The sequence below is a fragment of the Perca flavescens genome, chromosome 7 (assembly GCF_004354835.1).
Source record: "Perca flavescens isolate YP-PL-M2 chromosome 7, PFLA_1.0, whole genome shotgun sequence".
In the NCBI taxonomy this organism is placed as follows: Eukaryota; Metazoa; Chordata; class Actinopteri; order Perciformes; family Percidae; genus Perca; species Perca flavescens.
The window spans coordinates 33,241,758-33,264,684 of record NC_041337.1 but is presented as its reverse complement, the minus strand read 5'-3'; the positions used below and the strand labels follow the sequence as shown (position 1 = coordinate 33,264,684).

Below are 22,927 nucleotides of genomic sequence, written 5' to 3'. Positions count from 1 at the left end.
ATATATATATATATATAGTACTAGCCTGGTGCCCGATTTTTGACGTATGATTATTTTAGAAAAATGTATTAATTAAAAAGTCCACATGGGATTTGTTTTGCTGCACTGGATTTATATTAACCATACTGTCTATGGATTTAACCAATCATCGAACTTCCACCAACCAACGAAACGAGTTCTAGCCAATCAGATGCAAAGTAGGGCGGGTCTTTGCCGAAATGTCAGAGTACATTGCCAGTGTGGTCTCTGTGGTAACCAAGGGGGTAAGCTTCGCTTCAGAACGCGAACCTCCAATGGCGCCATTTTGTTGCTACAAAGCAATCACCTCTTGTTAGCATTACACTGACCGCCATTTTTTTTTTACATCACTTGACTGCGAATAACTTTACATCTGAAGCGTTTAAAGACTCTTTTTGTCCGTTGTTTATTTATAAAGAAACACGACAATGTATAAAAGGCTCCATTACCTTGTACCTCACGTTATAGCTCCGTAGCAGACGTTTTTGTAAAAATAAGCTAACGATTGTGTCATAACCAAGTGCCTTACTGTCGCACAGGAGAGGAATTACCGTATAGTACAGGAGAAGCTCGCAGGCAGTTTAGACTTACATTAGCTGTTTAGGTTTAATTACTAATGTTAACTAGCATGTTAGTGATCAATAATTAGCCTGTGCTTATGTTATCTCCTTACATACACCTACACTCTCCGTCTCTATAAGATTGGGAATGATTGAGATTTCTCTTGTCACAGCTACCAGAAGACTTACAACTTTCAGACACGTTGATCAACGTCACATTTACGTTGTCTCTGTCAGTTGGAGGCTGCTCAGTAAAGCAAGTGATCACTGGAAAAGTGCTTCTAATAACCTTCACTGGTCTCCGTCCAAAGACACGGGGTCTATTGGTCCATTGTATATATGTCAATGGTGGTAACGCGGCTAAAAAAATGGAGGCAACGTTTATCAAACTTGGAGCATGTAGATACAGGCAGCTTTGTTGAGAAAGTAGTTAAAATAAATGGCGCTGGGCATGAATGGAGGACGAGAGGAAAAGGGTGGAGACGGGAAGCCGTTTAGCACTTGGTGTCTCAAACTGAGGGAGTCGGAGGCTTCTGCAGCGCATGTTTTGGACGGCAGCAGTGGTAAGAAAGGGCTTGCTAGATGCTAGTCACAAAGCTTCGGTCCGTGCTCTCTGTCATACGAGTACGTTACCGGCAACTACCGCTACATAGCGGAACATGATTTGTAAAAGCTATGTGAAGCCCAAACTGCCTTGACAAAGCTGTCTGTTTGGAATCAGCATGGCAGGTATTTAAACATATCGGTCTTGTCCCAGAGTTTAGACGTCTAGCTATATGAAAAGATAAACAATGCCACGTTTTTAATAAATGTAAATAAGCAGCTAATATCAACATGGACAAAATCTTGAATGTACTAATTCGATTTTTTGATGATGACCTGGCCAAAGTAGTAAAGGATTATGATATTATTGCAATATGTAGGCTAAATCCACATTGACTCTTTATTTAACATATGATTGGAAGTAGGGATGTAAACAGTTAATCGACTATCGATTAATTGTCGTTAAGAATTTACTTGATTAAATTAAATTAATTGTCGGCTAACTGAACATTGTAATCTATGACGCAACACGTGTTGAACGCAACACGAGATTCTCGCGGGCGGCGAAAGACCCGACACAAACTTGAGGCGGTCAAAACGGAGCGGAGTGTGGGAGCTTTTAAAATTAATTAATGATGACAAAGACGCCCAATGTAAACTCTGTGGTACTACGTTTAAGTTCAGCAGCTCTACGAGTTTGCTAAGATACCACCTTCATAACTTGCATGCAGCCATGTTGCAGCGAGGAAGTCTGTCGCCTTCACAACCTACAATCGCTGCTGTGGTGGGAAGGCGAGTATGTGACCACAGGAAAGCGGAGGGCATTACTCAAAAGATTTGCGGCATGATCGAAAAAGATATGATGCCAATTAGCACCACTGACGGTGAGGGATTTTGGGAGTTATTACACTACATGGAGCCAGGATATAATATCCCTTCTCGAGCGACCATTACTACCCACTTGGAAGCACGCTACAAAAACTAGAAGGCTGAGCTAAAAACACAGTTAGCCGCTAATGTGGCTCTGATGACGGATTGTTGGACGGCACTGACTACAGAGAGCTACATAACAATCACTTGCCACTACATTGGAAACGACTGGCAGGTAAAGTCAGCAGTGCTTCTTCTTCTTCTTCTGCATATCCTTCTCACCTTTTTCACCCTTGACCCATTTTCATGCCTGCATTGGATTCTGATCTCAAAATGCTCCAAAAGGCTTAATGTGTGTATGAAAATAACCAATTTAATCTGGGGGATGCCATGTCCCTGGACCCCCTTAATTAATTTAGTTATCTGGCACATGGTTCATTCCCTCTATATGAGGCGGTGTTTGCACATCACGACCAATCGCAAACATCTACCAGAGCCGCATATTTTATATCAGAAGAGCAAATTATAATTCTACATAAATATGAAGAAAACAGAAACGGTTTAGCAGGCAAAACGCAATACAGTCGCTGCTTCCTAAAACAGGAGGAATGCTGGCAAAAAAAAATAGCCGACGCTGTAGATGTGTAAATCACAATGGTTATTAATATCACTTCCCCATCAGTCAGGCACAAGATCTGACCATAATTACACTTGTGCTTTCCATAATTTCCTCCCATTATTATCTATATATTTCATAAAAAATACCCATCAGGGAATGTTAACGGGGTTAAACTCTCTCTCTCTCTCTCTCTCTCTCTCTCTCTCTCTCTCTCTCTCTCTCGAGCTCCGCCTGATGCCGTTATCAGTCGAGTATTGATTGGTCAGTAGGCGGTGCTTTTACACTAGTTGAGCTCTAATCTCCAACATAACCTGCTCCCGACCAGGTTAGGTGTTCAGAATAAATGAACACGGCTTTAACCCGGTAACAAGTGATCCACCTTCGTGATACAGAAAACCCTGGGTTGAACCTGAAGTTGGCTCGTTAACGCCAAATCTTGCTTCGTAGTAGGCTAGCCTACAGGCCTCTGGTGTATCTTTCAATTGAATGTAAAGAGACTAGAGCCGCTCCTAAAGGACTTCTAATTTTACTTTCACTTAACTTTTGGTAGTCTGGCCGATAATCCAGAACATATCTAGCAGTAACCATAACAACAACTGGAATCAGAAGTGATGCAGTTAAAAATTAGCCGGCTGGCTAACACTGGCACATTTACAGAAATGTTGATTAATGTGTGTTGTCCTTTATAAATAAAGAATAAGAATGTAGCGCATTACCATCTTTATAGAAAATATCGTGACTCACCTGTGTTTCATTAGTGGTTCAATATGTCCTCGTTTATTGTTTTTTTCGTGGTTCTCTTCAAATATGTCCTCCATGTCTTCGTTCTCTTCCCTCAGCCTAGTTGGCAAGCTGCCAAAAACCCTTTCAACCAATTAGCAGTGATGTGTAGGCCGTTTTTTTTCTTTTTTTTTTTCCAAATCTTTATTTAGAACACACATAAAGAACATTACAGTGACAAACTACTCAATGTTGGACAATTCAAGTAGAAATCTTTCACGGATACAGTCAAACAGAATATTTGATTTTATCAATATTCATAACTTCCACCATAGGCGGCGCTAGGCTATTTTTAGGGGTGCTGAAGCACCCCTAAATATCATCTCAGCACCCCTGAAAATAAAGTCCTTATTGTGATAATGTGAGATCGTTTAGTGCTCAAAGTAGTAGCGGTTTTTGGCACGGGCGAACCGGGCAGCCACTTAACTTTAAAAAATATATAAATAATCCTCTGTGCTGCGAAGCGTTTTTCTGTTTTCTATCATTTCACTGTGTGGGGAATTGGCAGATCAGCGCCCCCAGCAGCTGCAGGCGCCCTGTTTGCTGAGAGAGGTCAGCCCCCCCTACTTTCACAATGAAATGGACTAGTCCGTCCCACAGTGCGCCGCCAAAGATAAACAAACGGTGACAGGAGAAATGGGAAGTACACAGAGACGGAGAAAGACGAGTCTAAACGGTCTAAACCTTTCTGTTATGTCAATGGTCTAAACGCCAAAATAAAAAAAAGTTACCCAAGCGGCTCAAATAAAAGAAAAAGCGAAAAGACATGTTTTCGGGAGTAGCAGGACCTTCATCAGCTCTACTTTGGTAGCCTACACAATGCATTCTCTGTTGATTAGTTGATTACATTTGCCTTCTGGTTGAAAGCACAAAGGAGCGAGGAGAATAGAGAGGGAGAAGGGCAGAGAGAGCAAAATGAACAAGGTGAGAAAATGGCTAGTTAGCCTATAAGACATGTATATAGTAGGACTACTGTGTTTTATTTTCTCTATAATTTGAAGATTATTTTCTAGTTGATTACAAAATGTTTTGTATGTGATTGTCAGTGATAGGACGGAGGGAAGGAGATAGAGGGAGAGAGGAGGATGGGGAGAGAGAGAGAAGGATGGAGAGAGAGTGGACAAAGAGAGGGACCTGGAAGAACCAGGTGAGAAAGTGGACATATACGGGCAAAAACACTTAAAACATTCCATTCACATTATATTTACATATGCATTTCATGGAGGACTAGGCTCTTAAGAAAAAGAGATGTTGTGTTTTCCCCATCTGGTTCAGAGGCATTATTAGATTAGATGAAAAAGTTGAAAATCAACAGCAGAAAAAAACATGAATAATCTTGTCTAAAAATATGTTAAGGCTTATTTTACCATTCAAGGTGCTTCATTCATTCATCATGCTTTGTAGTTTCCATCTTTTTTCACAGCAGATGCCTTGATAGTTTGTCATAATTGCATATCTCAATCTGTCTATTTCTTTCCCCAAAACTCACAAGAAGTCATGATTTAAGGGTTTAAAAAAAAAAATCTACGGGAGCATGCCCCCAAACCCCCCTAGCTTAACTGCTATCAACTTTTCATTAGGGGCTGAGCACCCCCAAAGGTCAGATCCTAGAATCGCCCCTGACTTCCACTATAGGAAATAACACGTCAGTGAATGATAACCATAGTAAAAAAATATCGAAATAAAGTACATTAAAGAATATCAGAGCAAAAAATATATAATAAAATATTATAGCTTGGTCGCTATTGATTTTTTGTACATTTTTTGAGCATAGAAAGTTTGTTTTGTAGTGCATTCCACTCTGGGGAGTCTTTTCAAACATTTGTGAATATAATATTTCGTTATTATTATAAAATGATTAACCAAGAATTAAATTATTTTGTCCTTTAAGATGATTGGGGATAGTTTTGAAATTAAAACAATCTATATTTATGGTTTTGTCATGCTATGATTTCCATAAGCTTTGGATCATATCACTATTAGTGACAATTATCAACATCAAAATTGAACCTTGTTGCAATAAATTCATTTGAAGGATACATTTCGTTCACAATTTCAAAATGTGTTCCACATAATCCACATAAAGATCCACATAATCAATATTTATATTTAGTAGTTTAGGTTGGTGTATTATCTAGATTATTTTGTATTAACAGAATACGTGCCATTCATGTTTTGTGTCACCATCAATACAAGTTATATAAAGTGTTAAACTCTTAGGGGCCCAGATAGCGCAGTTGGTAGAGCGGGCGCCCATATATAGAAGTTTACTCTTTGACGCAGCGGGCCTGGGTTCAACTCTGACCTTTGCTGCATGTCACCCTGCGTTCATGCCACCTCGGAATAACAGGCACCACGTCAGTAATTGCATAGGGCTTCTTAAAGACAATAAATCGCCTGGTACTGACGGGTTAACTTCTGAGTTTTACAAGTCATTTTCTTTGCAGTTAGCTCCCTTTTTACTAAAGGTGTTCAATGAAAGTATTTTAATCAACACATTACCTTGGAGTATGTCTCAGGGCTTAATAACACTCATTCCAAAACCTCGTAAAGATGTACTTTGTATTGATAACTGGCGCCCTATTTGTTTATTAAATAATGATTACAAAATATTAGCCCTTATCTTTGCTAAAAGAATTAAAATGGTACTTGCATCAATTATTGACGAAGTACAATCAGGGTTCATGCCATATCTCTGACAGTATTAGGTTGGTTCTAGATATACTTGATTACTCCCATTTAATTTCAGAAAACAGTTTGATTTTTTTTCTAGACTTCTTTAAAGCCTTTGACACTGTGGAGCACAATTTTCTTTTTCATTCACTTAGGAAATTTGGATTTGGTATATCCTTTTGCAGTGCCATCAGAACCTTATATAGCAATGCTAATTGTTCTATTAAGCTTAAACATGGTTCGTCTCCTAGATTTGATGTACAACGGGGCATCCGTCAAGGTTGCCCCATATCACCGTATCTCTTTTTACTTGCAGCCCAACTTCTATGTACTTATCTTAAAACAAGCGATCTGGAGGGTATCACTATTGCTGATAGAACTATTATTATCAGTCAGCTGGCTGATGATACAACATTGTTTTTGAAGGATAGCTCACAAGTTCCTCTAGCTATTAATATAATAGAATTGTTTTCTAGGGCTTCCGGTCTTCGTTTGAATTTAAATAAGTGTGAACTGTTAGCTATTAAAGATTGTAATACTGACTTAGTGGCGAACATTCCAGTAAAGAATTCTGTAATGTATTAAGGTATAACTATAGATAAGAATGACTCCCAGAGATGTTCAATTAATTTTAATCCTATTATTGAAAAAACAAAAACAAAATTTAATCAATGGCTTTTAAGAGATCTATCATTAAGAGGCAGGGTTTTACTTTCAAAGGCTGAAGGGATATCTAGGTTAACATATATTGCATTTTCACTTAGTGTTGATACCCACACCTGTAAAGCTATAGATAAACTTCTCTTTGACTTTGTTTGGAAAAACCGCACTCATTATGTAAGAAAATCTGTTCTAATGAATGAGTACTGTAAAGGTGGCCTTCATTTTTTGGACTTTACTACTTTAAATTATACTTTTAAAATCAATTGGATCAGGCGATACCTCAGATGTCCGACTTCTCTGTGGAACTTTATTCCCCATTACATCTTCTCTTCGTTAGGTGGTCTCAACTTTCTTTTGATCTGTAACTATAATATTGATAAAATCCCTCTCAAACTTGCTTCCTTTCATAAGCAAATGTTATTGGCCTGGTCTTTAATCTTCAAACATAATTTTAGTCCCCACAGATTTTATATTTGGAACAATACATACATTTTATTCAAAAATAGATCAATTTTCTTTAAACATTGGTTTGATAACAATATTTTGTTGGTCAGTCAATTATTTAACCAAGATGGTCAACTTTATTCTTATTCGGAATTTCTTCAGCAGTATGGTATTCCTGTTACTCTTACGGACTTTTCGATTGTTTTCAATGCTATCCCCACTGGTGTAATTGCACTTTTTAGAGGCTTTAAGGCTCATGGTAATCTCCCTGTTTTAGGTAATGTACTTGATACTGATGTTGGTAGAAGTTGCTTCTCTCCACATGGCAAGAATATCAACAAAATAATTCGTCAACTTTTTTTCAACATGACATCATTAGTACACCCTCTTCTTTATCACACTGGTCCAGCTTTGTTGGAGATATATGTTGGGATAAGGTCTGGCTTCTGCCGCAGAAGTTCTTTCTGACTAATAAAGTCAAAGAGATTTCTTTTAAAATGCTTTATAGGTTTTACCCAACCAACCACTATTTACAGAAACTCAAAAAAGACATTAATGTAAACTGTACATTCTGTGGAAATCAAAGAGAGACTCTTGTACATTTATTTTGGCTATGCCCTCATACTAAACTACTTTGGAGTAAACTATCTCGGTACTTAGCTGATCTTATTTACCCTGAATTCTTCTTGTGCTGGGAAAATGTACTTTTTGGTTTCATTAACTTTGACACAAATCTCACCTCTCAATTTTATGTAATCAACCTGATTTTAATTTTGACCAAATTTTACATCCATAAGTCAAAATAAAACACCTAACTTCATTGAGCTGTCCATTCACATTAAACATTATATATCTACTATATCCTGTTGCAGTAATAAGAAAGCTGTTAGAACTCACACACTATTTGTACTTTTCAAATGCTTTATGTAAATTGAGTTGTTTTCTTTCTTCTTTTTTTTTGTTCTATTATTGGTTGTATCTCCCCTGGCGTACTTGACCTGTTCGTATTGTATACATTTGTGACTGTATACTTGTTATGTGCTCAATAAAATTATTATAAAAAAAAATAAATAACAGGCACCTCCCCCGTGGTTACGTTGTTTTTCCGACTGGTAGCGTTCACATGGTCGGGATCATAGACAGTATATAATGGACCAATAGACCCCGTTGCTCTCGCTCGTTGACAATAATGAAATGTTAGTGTACAGGTCAGGCGGAGTATTTACACATATGATCTGTGTATTTAAATCAAAGAGGTGATGTGTCTACTTTGAACAATGTTCTCACCGGTTATATTTTCAGTTCATTAGCTAATTTTAGCCTCTACAGTTTCAAATGTGGCATATTGTAGTATTTCTTTATTATTGGCAAATCTTTCATTTTGGGGCATTAATCTAAAGTACTTCAAACTTTTTTTAAGAGCATTTTTCAGGTTTTATTGTGAAATCTCCCTCTGGACTTGAAGCCAGTTCTTGCCTTACTTCCACTATTTATAGGCCTACAGCTTAGTTAACAGATCCATATGCCGTACATTGTTTTTTGTTCCTGAATCCTATGGTGCATGCATATATCCCTTTTTTGATTATGGGAAGATGGAGAAGTTAACATGTAAGCAAAGAATTTGAAAAAGCCAAGAGGTGAAGTGAAAATGAAAGCATTTTTTGTTTTTAGGTCATCTCAATACTTATGAACAAAAGATTCACAATATGTGGGGGAGGGGGGAGGACAGGACAGGTCTTGACTTAACTTGCGGCTTGAAGCTGGAGGGAACCGATCAGCATGACTGGAAAGCGTAGGTAGAAACCAATCATGTTGTTAACACACACACACACACACAGTAAAAACAAAAGTTGAAAGTTAATTGAACTATAAATTCCAAAGTAATAAATTACCATTGAACCTAACTTATTTAGTTAGTTAGTTTGGCCTTTGTGTTGGTCCCACTTTAAACTTTTATTTTTGACATTAGTTAAAGGTTACTCAACTCTGTTCGTGCAACACAGTCTCACTCCTTACTCGTCAAATGTATGACTACATGACAGCTGAGGTCCAGAGCTTTCTATAACAGCTGGTTTTATGTGTGTAGCACCTTCTGTTGCTAAATGACAAGCCTTCATACATGTGCTGGGTTCAAGGTTCAGAGGTCAATATTTCAAAGCAGGAGTAATGTATCCTCTTCAGACTGACATATGTTACTCTCCAGGTTGAGACCTTTCCAACGATGTGTTTGCTAGTCCTACAACAACGTTTTAATTTGTACACATCATGGAGACCACTTAGCAGTAGATACTTTATTGTCCCCAGAGGGATATTTGCCTTGAGTTCAAATGCTTCACAAATAACACTTGACATATTGTTTTATCATACAGCTGACATACTTAAAATAAAAAACAACATGAACAAAGTGATATAGGCTAGACTGAAGCACATCACACATCAACAATCTATTGCTCATCTTTCTCAAACAGTGACAAGAGCAACACAACCATGCTTCATATCATGAAGCTATTGCACACCCTCAATCTCAAGCAACATTATTTAAAGTTTTAATTGAGGTAGGTCCAAATTAGGCCTATATCATCATCATTTTTATAGTTTAGAAATGTTAAGTTTACCCATATCTTCTGCCAGAGGATAAGAGCTCATACTTGGCATGGAGAATAAAGATAGAGCAGACCATATTCTGTGTGCTTGCCTGGAGAGACTGGTTTCTATTCCTTACACAACCTTCATGACATAATAATAAAATGCTCTATAATGCAGCCTTGTATAACATAAACCATCTGATTCACCGTGGGTGTCTGCTCTAAATGATAACACACACTTTCAACACGGGCCTTCCAGCCAATGGTGCATGTTGTCCATATGAACACCATTGGGCCTATAGGAGCAGAGCCGATGGATTGGTTCATCATTTATGACCTCTGATATCCTCTGACCCAGCTCTATCTCGAGAGTTACCTCAACTTCAGTTTCAAAGGGGGGGGGCAGCTTTTCTTAGACATGAGTGGGGGCACCAAGGAAAAAGGTTGGGAACCACTGCTCTGACCCATGTCATGACCCTTTTCTCAGCTTGTGAAATGGTTGAATGTGTGAGTTTTGTCTTTGTGCAGTAGTGCTGAGGTAGAAGTGTGCCAAAAATGCCATATATATACAAATGTTGTATATGTACACATACCCACACAAAGCTATATACATCTTACTCAATGAACAAAAACCTTGGTAACAATCTGCTTATCCTTTTAATTTCCTGAAAATGCTTCTTAAAACTAGTCCCTTCTTAATTTTGAAAAGGTAGTCTCAGTAAAGGCTACAAAGGTTAGGATGGCTACAAGCTATAACCACGGTGATTGATATGAGGATCATCTTCTGAATATAATAATTAATATGTTAGGCCTACCATAAATTGATATTTCAAAAAAGTAATTTATTTAAAACAACTAATAATGCAGTGTGATTTTAAATCAAACTAAGTCCCACACATAAATATACTCATGTTTTACCCCTTTAGTCTTTGCTATTAATATTCATCAACTGCAAAATTAGAAAATTGCGTTTTTAAATAACTATGTATGGAAAATAAAATAAAAAATTCTCTTTTGTATATAGTTTATTGTTTTTCACAACAGTAAAATTCAAAACAAATGCAAATTAGTCAAACAAGCCATTAGGCTGTATTTCTAAACACTAAACTGTAGGTTTTTTATATAGTATATATAAGGCAAATCAAAGTGCTAAATATAAAACACAATTTTTTCATTATTAGTATTTTATTGTGTAAATTCTCACGTACAACGTGGAACATTCTTTCACAGACGAGATGTGGAATTTCCACGTCACTTCCGCGGATTCGTTTAAACGTAGACAAATACATGAAACTGTATTTTAATATTATAACTATCTTTATTGTTTAACTCCTCAAATACAACATTAGAAAAAAACATTAATATTACGAATGTTAGGCCTATATATTTTTATCTTCGTATCCGCCGAGCGGGACGTACTACGTCACTTCCGGAGTTTTCCGCGGATTCGTTTAAACGTTATTATGGTTCATAACTTACTGGAACAAAACTGAGCAACGTGTTGTTGCTGGTGACACAATCACTGACTGTATATATGTATATTGAAGCGATCCTGGCGTTAAAGACCAGCTGATCGCTGCCCGATTCTTTGAAATGAATGGCCGCATTGCATTGTGGGATAGGCCTATCGGCTTTGAATGCGTCCTGCTCGGATCATATCGTAATGTTCTGTATTACAGCATATACTGTAATATTTCACCGGTAATAAGACCGAAATAATATTATTAAAGTAAAGAAATGAATACCATGATAACATCTAAATAAATGTTGATAGATGTAGCTACGGAAGAGGATTAGGGCCACTGGTGAAAAAAATATTTGAGTTCTGACTTTATTCTCAGAATTCTGACTTTAATCTCAGAATTCTGACTTTATTCTCAGAATTCTGACTTTAATCTCAGAATTCTGACTTTAATCTCAGAATTCTGACTTTATTCTCAGAATTCTGACTTTAATCTCAGAATTCTGACTTTATTCTCTGAATTCTGACTTTAATCTCAGAATTCTGACTTTATTCTCAGAATTCTGACTTTAATCTCAGAATTCTGACTTGAGAATAAAGTCAGAATTCTGAGAATAAACTCAGAATTCTGAGATTAAAGTCAGAATTCTGAGAATAAAGTCAGAACTCAAGAATTCTGAGAATAAAGTCAGAATTCTGAGAATAAAGTCAGAATTCTGAGATTAAAGTCAGAATTCTGAGATTAAAGTCAGAATTCTGAGAATAAAGTCAGAACTCAAATATTTTTTTCACCAGTGGCCTTAATCCTCTTCCGTATAGCACCATAGTATGTTTCAGCAATTATTCAAGGTGAGAAAAGAGGCTCAAATGAACAAGTTTAACTTTAGAGTCCAGTGTCCCAACAGTGTTCAGATCCAACTCTCTGTGATCACCTGAAAATCAATAAATCCTGCATGTACAGTAACATTAAAGTTAAAGGGTAACTTTAGTGGTTTTCTACCTTTTCCAATCTGTAGACTAATATTGGTCCAGTATTAAACAAGACCACTGCAGTCGGTAGAGGCGTAACAAGCTACAATCTAAGTTATTGGGCAATTGCACCCCTACAATTTACGTCCACAAAAAAAAGCCTGTTTTACCACTGACAGGCTCAGATTATTGTTTAATGTCCGACAACAACATCCTCGAACTCGCTATCACCAAACCCATCAATCTCTCCATTTAAAAACTGTGATATTATCACTGTAAAACACCCTTCAAATACAAAATAAAACTATCAAAAGGCCTCCTTGGTTTGTCTTTCCATCGTTCCAACAATCACCACTCTGCTTTGGTTGAAATAAACCCTCAGTAAGTAAATCTCAATTTTACAATGAGTCCTCTGGGAAGTCTCTAACAGTAAATGCAGTGTCTTAACTGTGGTCTGATTCCTCATAGGTCATCAGAGGAAACAGCATCATCATGTTGGAGGCCTTGGAGAGAGTATGTTATTAGTGATTATCCCTTTTAGTTCTGTTGCTTGAAAGAGACAAAACAATGTGTGTCTTTGTCTCTTGACAGGAATGTTTTGTTTGGACATTTTTAGAAATGCGTAATCTTGTGATTTTCTTTGTATTTTGTGTTTGTGCATTCAGTTTAGTACAGTGGGGGAAATAAGTATTTGACCCCTTGCTGATTTTGCAGGTTTGCCCACTTACAAAGAATGCAAGAATCTACAATTTTAATCATATGTACATTCTAACAGTGAAAGACAGAATCCCAAAGAAAATTGCAGAAAATCACATCATATGAATTTATTAAAATTGATAACCATCTGATGAGGAAAAACAAGTATTTGACCCCCTGGACAAACAGCAAGTATTCTGGCTCCTACAAGCCAGTTAGTCTTTCTTTAAGACACAGCCCCAATCCGAACCAATAATCTACATCAAATACACCTGCCTCACCTCATTACCTGTATAAAAGACACCTGTCAACACCCAAACAACCAGCATCCAACATCACCACCATGGGCAAGACCAAAGAGCTTTCTACGGACATCAGGGACAAGATTGTTGATCTGCACAAGGCTGGGATGGGCTACAAGAGAATCGGAAAGCAACTTGGAGAGAAAAGATCAACTGTCGGTGCAGTTATCAGGAAATGGAAGAAGCACCACACCACCGCCAACCTCCCTCGGTCTGGGCCTCCACACAAGATCTTGCCTCGTGGGGTGTCCCTGATCATGCGAATGGTGAGGAATCATCCCAAAACCACAAGGGGGGAACTGATGAATCAACTGAAGGCAGCTGGGACCACAGTTACAAAAGAAACGGTTGGTAACACAAAACGCCGTCATGGATTGAAATCCTGCATGTATCGTGGAATTCTGGACTGACATCTCCTTCCCTCAGTGAGAGAGCTGAAGATGGGTCGAGGATGGGTGTTTCAGCACGACAACGACCCTAAGCACACCGCCAAAGCAACAAAAGAGTGGCTGAAGAAGAAGCACATCAAGGTTCTGGAGTGGCCTAGCCAGTCTCCAGAGCTGAACCGATTGAAAATCTTTGAGGGAGCTTAAAATTGAGTTGCCAGGCGACAACCTCGAACCTGAATGATTTGGAGGCTGTCTGCAGGGAGGAGGGCCAACATCCCTGCCAAAATGTGCACAAACCTTGTCACCAACTATAAAAACCATTTGACATCTGTGCTGGCCAATAATGGCTTTTCTACAAAATATTAACATGCTGTTTGTCCAGGGGGTCAAATACTTGTTTTTCCTCATCAGATGGTTATCAATTTTAATAAATTCATATGATGTGATTTTCTGGAATTTTCTTTGGGATTCTGTCTTTCCCTGTTAGAATGTACATATGATTAAAATTGTAGATTTTTGCATTCTTTGTAAGTGGGCAAACCTGCAAAATCAGCAAGGGGTCAAATACTTATTTCCCCCACTGTATGTACATTGTATTACCGCCATATGCAAGGTAATTGGCTGAAATTATCTTCAATTCACGATTAGTTGTCAACTACTAAATTAATCTCTAACTATAAACGATTAACCAGTTTGAGTATTTTAAATTCTCTGATTCCAGCTTCTTAAATGAAGGGTTTCTAGTTTCTTCTCTCCTCTGTGATAGTAAACTGAATATCTTTGAGTTGTGGACAAAACAAGACATTTCAGGACGTCTTTTTGGGCTTTGGGAAACACTTTTCACCATTTTCTGACATTTTATAGACCAAACTAATCAATTAATTAAAAGAAATAATCAACAGCTTTAACAACAATGAAAACCGTTAGTTGCTGCCCCAACTCACATGTTACTGAAGCCCATGGCTTTGTTTTGGGAACAACAGGCAGATTAATAACAATATGAGCCATGCACTGAATAGGAGAATTTGCTCAAACATTTGATTGGTTAGGTGTGTTATGTATAGCAATTTAAAACCTAGTATGTCAATTCCTTTGAAGCTCCATTTACCAAAATCTTTCTACTTTCAAAGTCAGGGTCAGCTCCAACAGCAGTCCTTCAGCTGATAGCACTTTTGTGCTACTCCTGTGTGTGTGTGTGTGTGTGTGTGTGTGTGTGTGTGTGTGTGTGTGTGTGTACATGGGTACTACTGGCTGCAGGTCCCTCTCTCACTGGTAATTTTTTATCTTACTATGATTATTTTCCCATGTTCCACCGAGTGGATATTAACTGAGTGAGTTAAAACATGTATTAGGTGTGTTGCATGATAGCATGTTACACTGACTTTAGTCACTAGAGGTCAGGAGTGCACAGTTTTAAAATGATTTGATTTCATCCAACATCATTGACCTGAACCGGTGTCATTATTCCATAATTTTTTCTTATGCCTTTATTTATCCCGCATGGGGAAATACACAATTTTCACTCTATTTGTACAGTTGTACACACATGAAACACTGGCCTGGATTACACACATGCTGAGGACCTATACATGCTACACACACACTAATGGAGAGATGTCAGAGTCAAGGCAGTTGGGGGTTCAGTGCCTTGCTCAAGGGCACCTTGGTAGTGCCAAGGAGGTGAACCGGTACCTCTCCACCTTCCAATCCACGCTCTGTATTTTGGTCAGTACAGGGACTTGAACTGGCAACCCCCAAACTACCTCGGGACTGAGCTACTACCACCCAGTTTATTCAGTCCCAGTGGACATTTGTAAAAAAAAATGTTTGGCCAATCCCTCCAGGTGTTCCTGAGATATCGTCAGCTCCCATAATGCCTAATAATACAAGCACCCAGGGGTTAAATGAGGGCATGTTTCAACCATCAAAGCATTTATTTTTCCTAGTCAAGATATTGCCTCATTAATATCTTAGCAACTGGCAACATCCAGCATGTGCTCTACCTCGCTCTACCATGTACTGCTGTAGTCCTGCACCTGGACCCAGCTGGTTTGTACATACACAATGCACACTATCCAGTGGTTTGATCACTTACATTGTATTCATCCTCTGGTCCAGCTGTTTACGCTTATGAAAAATAAAGTCCAGTTTTAGTCCGTTGAGTTGTGTTGGGAACCCAGAAAGAACCATTAATGTTGTGGTCAAAGCATTAAAATGGCTATTATCAAATTAATATGTATTTTGAATGATTAGATTTCATTTGAATTAAATCACCACTTGTTGGGAACCATCAAAATAAGAACAGGGAGAAGATAATATAAAGTATTTTACTAAAAACAATATATATGGACTAATACAAAACTAATCCCTCTCAATCATCACTTATGACCCACTAGAATTGTGTGGTGGTGTCAATGACTGTATACAAATTATTTCAAAAGGTTATTACATTTTTTTGTGTTCATGTCCAGGATAAAGCCTGATATTTCAGGCCCCTTCAGCTCTGGGTGTGTTGCTGTTATTAAAATCACTTCTCTACAGGAAACTACAACAAACTTCAAGCTAGCAAGCTACACACTTGAAGATTTGGATCATGCAACAAGGCAGGCCTGCTTGGTTCTTTCTGGGAATGATTGTACTGTGGACGAAGTACACAGGGAGACACACTGGTAAGAGCTAATGAGGTTTAACTATGTAACAAGCTAATTTAAATAGCTCATGTTACTGTATTGTGTGAACAGTTAACGTCATTTAATATTTTATGTGGCGTTCCTTCCTGAGATTATTTAGCAGAGCCAACCTCGCTGCGTCTGGAGCTTAGCGCCACCCAAGATGATTGTGATTGGTTTAAAGAAATGCAAACAAACCAGAGTGTTTTTTTTCTCCTATCCCAGAATGCATCTGTGGTGTATGTGAGACTAGATGGGAGTTGACAATGTTACTGAAACAAGATGGCTCAAATCCAAGTTGGCAGCTTTTTGTTCTCTAAGAGATGGTTCTGATCTCCTAGTAGTTTCCTGCAAAGTGGACTACACAGGGTATGTAGCCAGTTTAAATATGCTTTTAAACTGAACTGTGTATGTAAGAACTGAACAGTTTATCACTTCCCCCCAGTCATTGTGCCTCGCTGGAATGACGCCATACATCTTTTAAATAAATCAATTCCCATTTATTCACAAGTTACATACATTTCAATAGACTTCATTGTATTTTATAGTTCAGTAATGCTTTCAGTTTAACTTTCAATATTTTAGTTCAGTAGTGCAACATTTTCATACAAGCAGCTACAGTTTCTGTGTCTGGCTACTTTGTGAGTTGAGAGTTGAGCAGCTGATCAGAAGAGAAGTGAGGAGCCTCTGTGGTCTCTGATGTCAGCAGCCAAGGTGAGAAAAGAGACACACATGAACAAGTTCATACTTGGAGTCCAGTATCTTAACAGTGTTCAGGTCCAACTGTCTGTGACCACCAGAGAAGATCAATAAAACCTGCATGTATAATTACATGAAGATGCTGCAAGGCACCACATAACAACTTGGACAGAGACATTCCTTCACAGCTATCCAATAAATGAAGAGCCTTGAGCCGTCACATACTAAGTCCGTGCTCCATAGGCGGCGCTAGGCTATTTTTAGGGGTGCTGAAGCACCCCTAAATATCATCTCAGCACCCCTGAAAATAAAGTCCTTATTGTGATAATGTGAGATCGTTTAGTGCTCAAAGTAGTAGCGGTTTTTGGCACGGGCGAACCGGGCAGCCACTTAACTTTAAAAAATATATAAATAATCCTCTGTGCTGCGAAGCGTTTTTCTGTTTTCTATCATTTCACTGTGTGGGGAATTGGCAGATCAGCGCCCCCAGCAGCTGCAGGCGCCCTGTTTGCTGAGAGAGGTCAGCCCCCCCTACTTTCACAATGAAATGGACTAGTCCGTCCCACAGTGCGCCGCCAAAGATAAACAAACGGTGACAGGAGAAATGGGAAGTACACAGAGACGGAGAAAGACGAGTCTAAACGGTCTAAACCTTTCTGTTATGTCAATGGTCTAAACGCCAAAATGAAAAAAAGTTACCCAAGCGGCTCAAATAAAAGAAAAAAGCGAAAAGACATGTTTTCGGGAGTAGCAGGACCTTCATCAGCTCTACTTTGGTAGCCTACACAATGCATTCTCTGTTGATTAGTTGATTACATTTGCCTTCTGGTTGAAAGCACAAAGGAGCGAGGAGAATAGAGAGGGAGAAGGGCAGAGAGAGCAAAATGAACAAGGTGAGAAAATGGCTAGTTAGCCTATAAGACATGTATATAGTAGGACTACTGTGTTTTATTTTCTCTATAATTTGAAGATTATTTTCTAGTTGATTACAAAATGTTTTGTATGTGATTGTCAGTGATAGGACGGAGGGAAGGAGATAGAGGGAGAGAGGAGGATGGGGAGAGAGAGAGAAGGATGGAGAGAGAGTGGACAAAGAGAGGGACCTGGAAGAACCAGGTGAGAAAGTGGACATATATTATACGGGCAAAAACACTTAAAACATTCCATTCACATTATATTTACATATGCATTTCATGGAGGACTAGGCTCTTAAGAAAAAGAGATGTTGTGTTTTCCCCATCTGGTTCAGAGGCATTATTAGATTAGATGAAAAAGTTGAAAATCAACAGCAGAAAAAAACATGAATAATCTTGTCTAAAAATATGTTAAGGCTTATTTTACCATTCAAGGTGCTTCATTCATTCATCATGCTTTGTAGTTTCCATCTTTTTTCACAGCAGATGCCTTGATAGTTTGTCATAATTGCATATCTCAATCTGTCTATTTCTTTCCCCAAAACTCACAAGAAGTCATGATTTAAGGGTTTAAAAAAAAAAAAAAATCTTACGGGAGCATGCCCCCAAACCCCCCTAGCTTAACTGCTATCAACTTTTCATTAGGGGCTGAGCACCCCCAAAGGTCAGATCCTAGAATCGCCCCTGCCGTGCTCCAAGCTGTTATTCCAGGAGGACTTTTGTCTCCGTCCAGTATCATGTCTTAGACCAGCAGGTGTTTACTTTGGGGCAGTCCAGGCTAAATGTCCTGCACTGGAAGATTCATTTCTGTAGACTGCAAAGACAACGTACCAGGATCCACCTGGTGTTCTAGAAATGTCGCTGTGTTTATTTATCGGTGGTTAAACCCTGAGGAGAGAACTGTGTGACTTGGTCCATTAGAGGGTCAAGAGAGTGGAAAATAGTCCCACACCATATTAGATAACTAAACACGTATTGATCTTTTACAAATCAGATAAAACAATGGATGGTCAATACATGTACATGTCAGGACTAAAATAGTTGTGCCAAGTCCTCATGTGTTGTCCTTTTTCTTATTTAAAAAGCCTTTCTAACATTGAGGCCAGGGGATTACAGAAAACAAATAGCCTGTTGGCCAATTCTGACATTTTTAACCCATGTACTGTATAATCACATGTTTTATTAGTTTGCATTGTTCCATTCTTATATAAAATAAATTCAATGTGTGGGTCCAGAAACATGTTGTATAAAGTTAAAAAGCTCAGTAATATCAAGAAATTTAGATGCAGCATTAGAAGCATCATCAACATGAAAATCACTAATAATTAAAACTATGTCCAACTTTATAACTCAAGATAAAAACTCAGTAAAATCAGACGGGATAGGGTCAGATGGGCCGTGAGGTCAGTAAATTAAAATAAAAAGGCTTTGACTTACCAATTTTAGTCACATTGAGTTTATTTGAAAAAATAATTTGCACATCCAACAATTCGTCTGTGCAGGTGCACTGGAAAATATCACAAACTTGGAAAAAAGGAAAATCCCGCGCTCTGCTCTTGCTACAGCATCGCCATTTATTAAAGAAAACTCTTGACGAAGGTCCAGAGGGACCGAAATGTTAGCAGCAAGAGCAGAATGCAGGATTTTCCTTTTTTCCGAGTCATATTGAGTTCAAATGAGAGGACAGTCTCGGTGCTAACCAACCGATAGTTAAAGCTATTTCTAAAAATCACTACCAGATCACCATCACGGCCTGACAGCCTCGGTGTCCTGATGAAGCTACAGTCTGCAGGACAAAGTTCATTAATGGATGAATACTCGGTATTCCTCTGCCAGGTTTCAGCAAGGATCCGAAAATCCAAATTTTCCCTAAAAAAATCCATCTTTGAGAAGAAATGTCTTGTTGGTAAGGGAGCGAGCGTTGAGCAGAGCCGTCCTGACAGAAGCTTGGTCAGGAGGGGCTTCAGTAGAGGCAAGAGGCCGGGGGGGCAGGGGGGCCAGGTGTTAGCTCTCTGATGATACCTGCCTTCAGACACATGATGTCTGGGTGATCTGTGGCTTGGAATGACAGGGATGGGAACATGTTGGCCTTTAAGGAGTTCCACACAAGGAGAGCTCACTGTACAAGCAGCAAAATGTCCAGGTGAGAGAGATGGAGCAGAAGTTCTGAGTGAAGAGCCTGGAGCCGTTACAGACTTAGTCCGGGACTTGCTCCAAGCTGTTATTCCAGACTGACTAGTCTCTGTCCAGTAACATCTCTGGAAGATAGTGATGCAGGCTGCAGACCAGCAGATGTTCACTTTGGAGCACAGTGCCCAAAATTCACCTTGGACCGATTCATTTATGTACAACTTACAATGTGTCAGCATCCATTGAACCTGGAACTTTCCTCTGCAGTGTCCGATGAACTGTCTCTGTGTTCAATTTTCACACTCCCACCCTGAGGAGAGAAATAAATTGAGTTTAAACAGAAACATATTATACATTTGTAAAGACATGAACATTTAAATGAAGAATTCACTACTGTCTCACCAGCTCTTCTTCTTCTTCTTCTTCTTCTTCTTCTTCTTCTTCTTCTTCTTCTTCTTCTTCTTCATGTGGATGATTACTGTTTATGGAGTTCTGATAAAAGAGTGATATCATTGAATTACTTCTATACTGAAATAATTCCTACGTTCTGAGTAATAACAGTAAAGAACATACCTGTTGGGGATTGTCTGCATTTCCTTCTCCTCCTGCATCAAAACATTACCAATGAAAAACACCTCAATCAACAACATAATGTTCTGCCAATTATATTATGTATTAAAAACATAAATCGTTTAATTGTCTAAATGCCAATCATACCTGTGTCTTTCTTCTTTTTGAGACGCCACACCAAAACCAGAGCTATTATGAGTCCGACCACTAAACAGGTCATAAGCACCCAATGATGCCGATCTCCTGAACCTTTTTCTCCACATTCAGCATCTGTTGAAGCAGTTCCTTGTTTTCTCAGCTGAAGATCCAATGATTGACATCTGGAATGATAGAGGGACATTTTGACAGGACCATGTGTAGGGAACCATGCTGCTGTTGGAAGAGTTCAGGTGTGTCCATGTCTGATATGAAGCTTCACTTACTGTGTGTGTGGCTGACACGATGTCAATAATGTCCCATCAGAAAATGTTCCATCTCTGCAGTCAGAGCACTCAGTGTCCCTTAATGCTGTTCCTGTACAAATGATCCAGTTCAGTTTACATATTGTGAAGAGAACAACGTGTTCTATGACATCTTTACATTTTATCAGATCTGTCTGATCTCCTTTCAGTGGATTTAAAAAACTATTTGATTGTTGAAGCAGACAGTTAAAATGCATTATTATTATATACAATACAACATTTCTTTGTTTCAAGTCCCAAAATATAATCTTTCACAAGCTTTTCATATTTCAGGAAAAATTACTCATTCCAGTCTCTTCTCTTCTCAGACTCTTATTAAGTTCATTAAGGTTATTTCCTCTGAACTTTGGTGTTCTCATTTAAAATTACACCTATAATCAAATTAAAGTTATACCTATAATCTCAAAGTCAACACAATAAACTAACCTTTTTGGCTGATATATTGTCCTGGTTGACAGCTGCTGTGTTTCTGTGCTTCCACACAGCTGTTTCCTGAAGAGAACAGACAGTAGAATCCCTCCAGTGGTTCACAAACTGTATCTGAGGTAGTCGTACATGCTGTTTTCATCTTTAAACCAGAACCTGTCAACACATAAAGATGTTACATATATGTACTTTGTCTCTTCTACTATAGAGCTACATGCTAAAATAGTCCCATTTATAAAAACAGAAAATAAAAGTCTAAGGTGATACCAACAACCAATATCTTAACTGCAAAAAGACTCTTGATCATGTCGACTGCTATCTACTTATGTGAAAAGCACTAGCGGCGCCAGGATTTTGATTGGAGGTGGGCCTCCAGAAAACTGGATGGGCCAGTTAAAATAAGCCAAAAACTGGGTTCCCATGCATACAGACACTAAGCATTATTCTTATTATTAGCCTATTTGCCTTGCTGGTGTGAGGGGGTGGCTAGGTGGCTACGGGAGGACTTGATGGGGAGAGGGCGGCCGAGCAGGATGGTAACTCGTCACTTGTAATTGCGTTACTTAAAATGGCAGGAGTTTCCTCCTCCTGTTTCGTGCTGAATTTAAAAGAAAACAAGCTGCTTTGCTTGGCTTTGAGTTTCATATTAGCAAATAGCTACACTCTGTGTCTGTCTCATTGAGCTTGCTTGAAAAGCTTGTGCGCTAACGTCATTCATTTCATTGGATCACTTGCTGGTGACGATGCAGCCTGTGGGCAGGCTTAAGAGTCCACGCGTGGGGTAGAAGCTGCTGATTGGCTGAGAAGCTTTCACTCAAAGCTTTCCTCGGGCTGCTTATTGAATCAACTGCTAGAATGAAAATCACTCACTACTCACTATAGGCCTGGGTCAAAATGGCCCGGCCCGGACCTAAAATGGGTGGGCCCGGGCCCACCTGGGCCCAATGGTAGCACCGCGGGTGTTGAAAAGAAGCTTTTATGACACAAAATAGTCTTCATTGGTCTCACAGTATTTCATAACACATGAGGTCTTTGTTTCTGGGTGCAGTCTGTAATTCTGCAGTACAGTAAACTCTTCTAAATGACTTTCTGCATCTTCACAATGACACTGTTAAACCAGTCTTTAGTTTTCTCAGTTCTTACACAGCATTAACAGTGGGACCAGCAGTGATAATCCTACTAAATCGAGGCTTAATCATACATTTTAACTAATAATTAGAAATATATATATACACAGAAGTCTACCTGAATCACAGCGTACACAGGAAAAACATTCTGTAAGACCTGTAGGACGATCCATGAATGTTCCCTCATCGCAATCCAGACAGGAAGTACTTCTAAACTCTGTGCAATGGTTTCTAACTTGACTTCCTGTTGAAAAGAAAAACAACTATTTCATGCAATATAATGTTTCTAATGAAAGGGATACTGTCATGGCAGTGTGGGGGCAGGTGTTTGGCTTCCCTCCGTGGCGCTAGTGCACAT

At 38.7% G+C, this 22,927-nt stretch overlaps 2 long non-coding RNA genes across 2 annotated transcripts; both read right to left on the bottom strand.

Annotated features, from left to right (window-relative positions):
- Nucleotides 1–19,079: 19,079 nt before the first annotated feature.
- On the bottom strand, nt 19,080–20,749 carry LOC114559312 (uncharacterized). The gene is made up of 4 exons (XR_003693064.1): nt 20,703–20,749; nt 20,559–20,590; nt 20,388–20,477; nt 19,080–20,295 (listed from the first exon to the last, which is right to left on the bottom strand). It is a non-coding gene; the product is annotated as an uncharacterized LOC114559312 (long non-coding RNA).
- Nucleotides 20,750–20,759: 10 nt separating this feature from the next.
- Nucleotides 20,760–22,843, bottom strand: LOC114559308 (uncharacterized). The gene is made up of 4 exons (XR_003693058.1): nt 22,727–22,843; nt 21,443–21,598; nt 20,978–21,068; nt 20,760–20,875 (listed from the first exon to the last, which is right to left on the bottom strand). It is a non-coding gene; the product is annotated as an uncharacterized LOC114559308 (long non-coding RNA).
- Nucleotides 22,844–22,927: the final 84 nt, after the last annotated feature.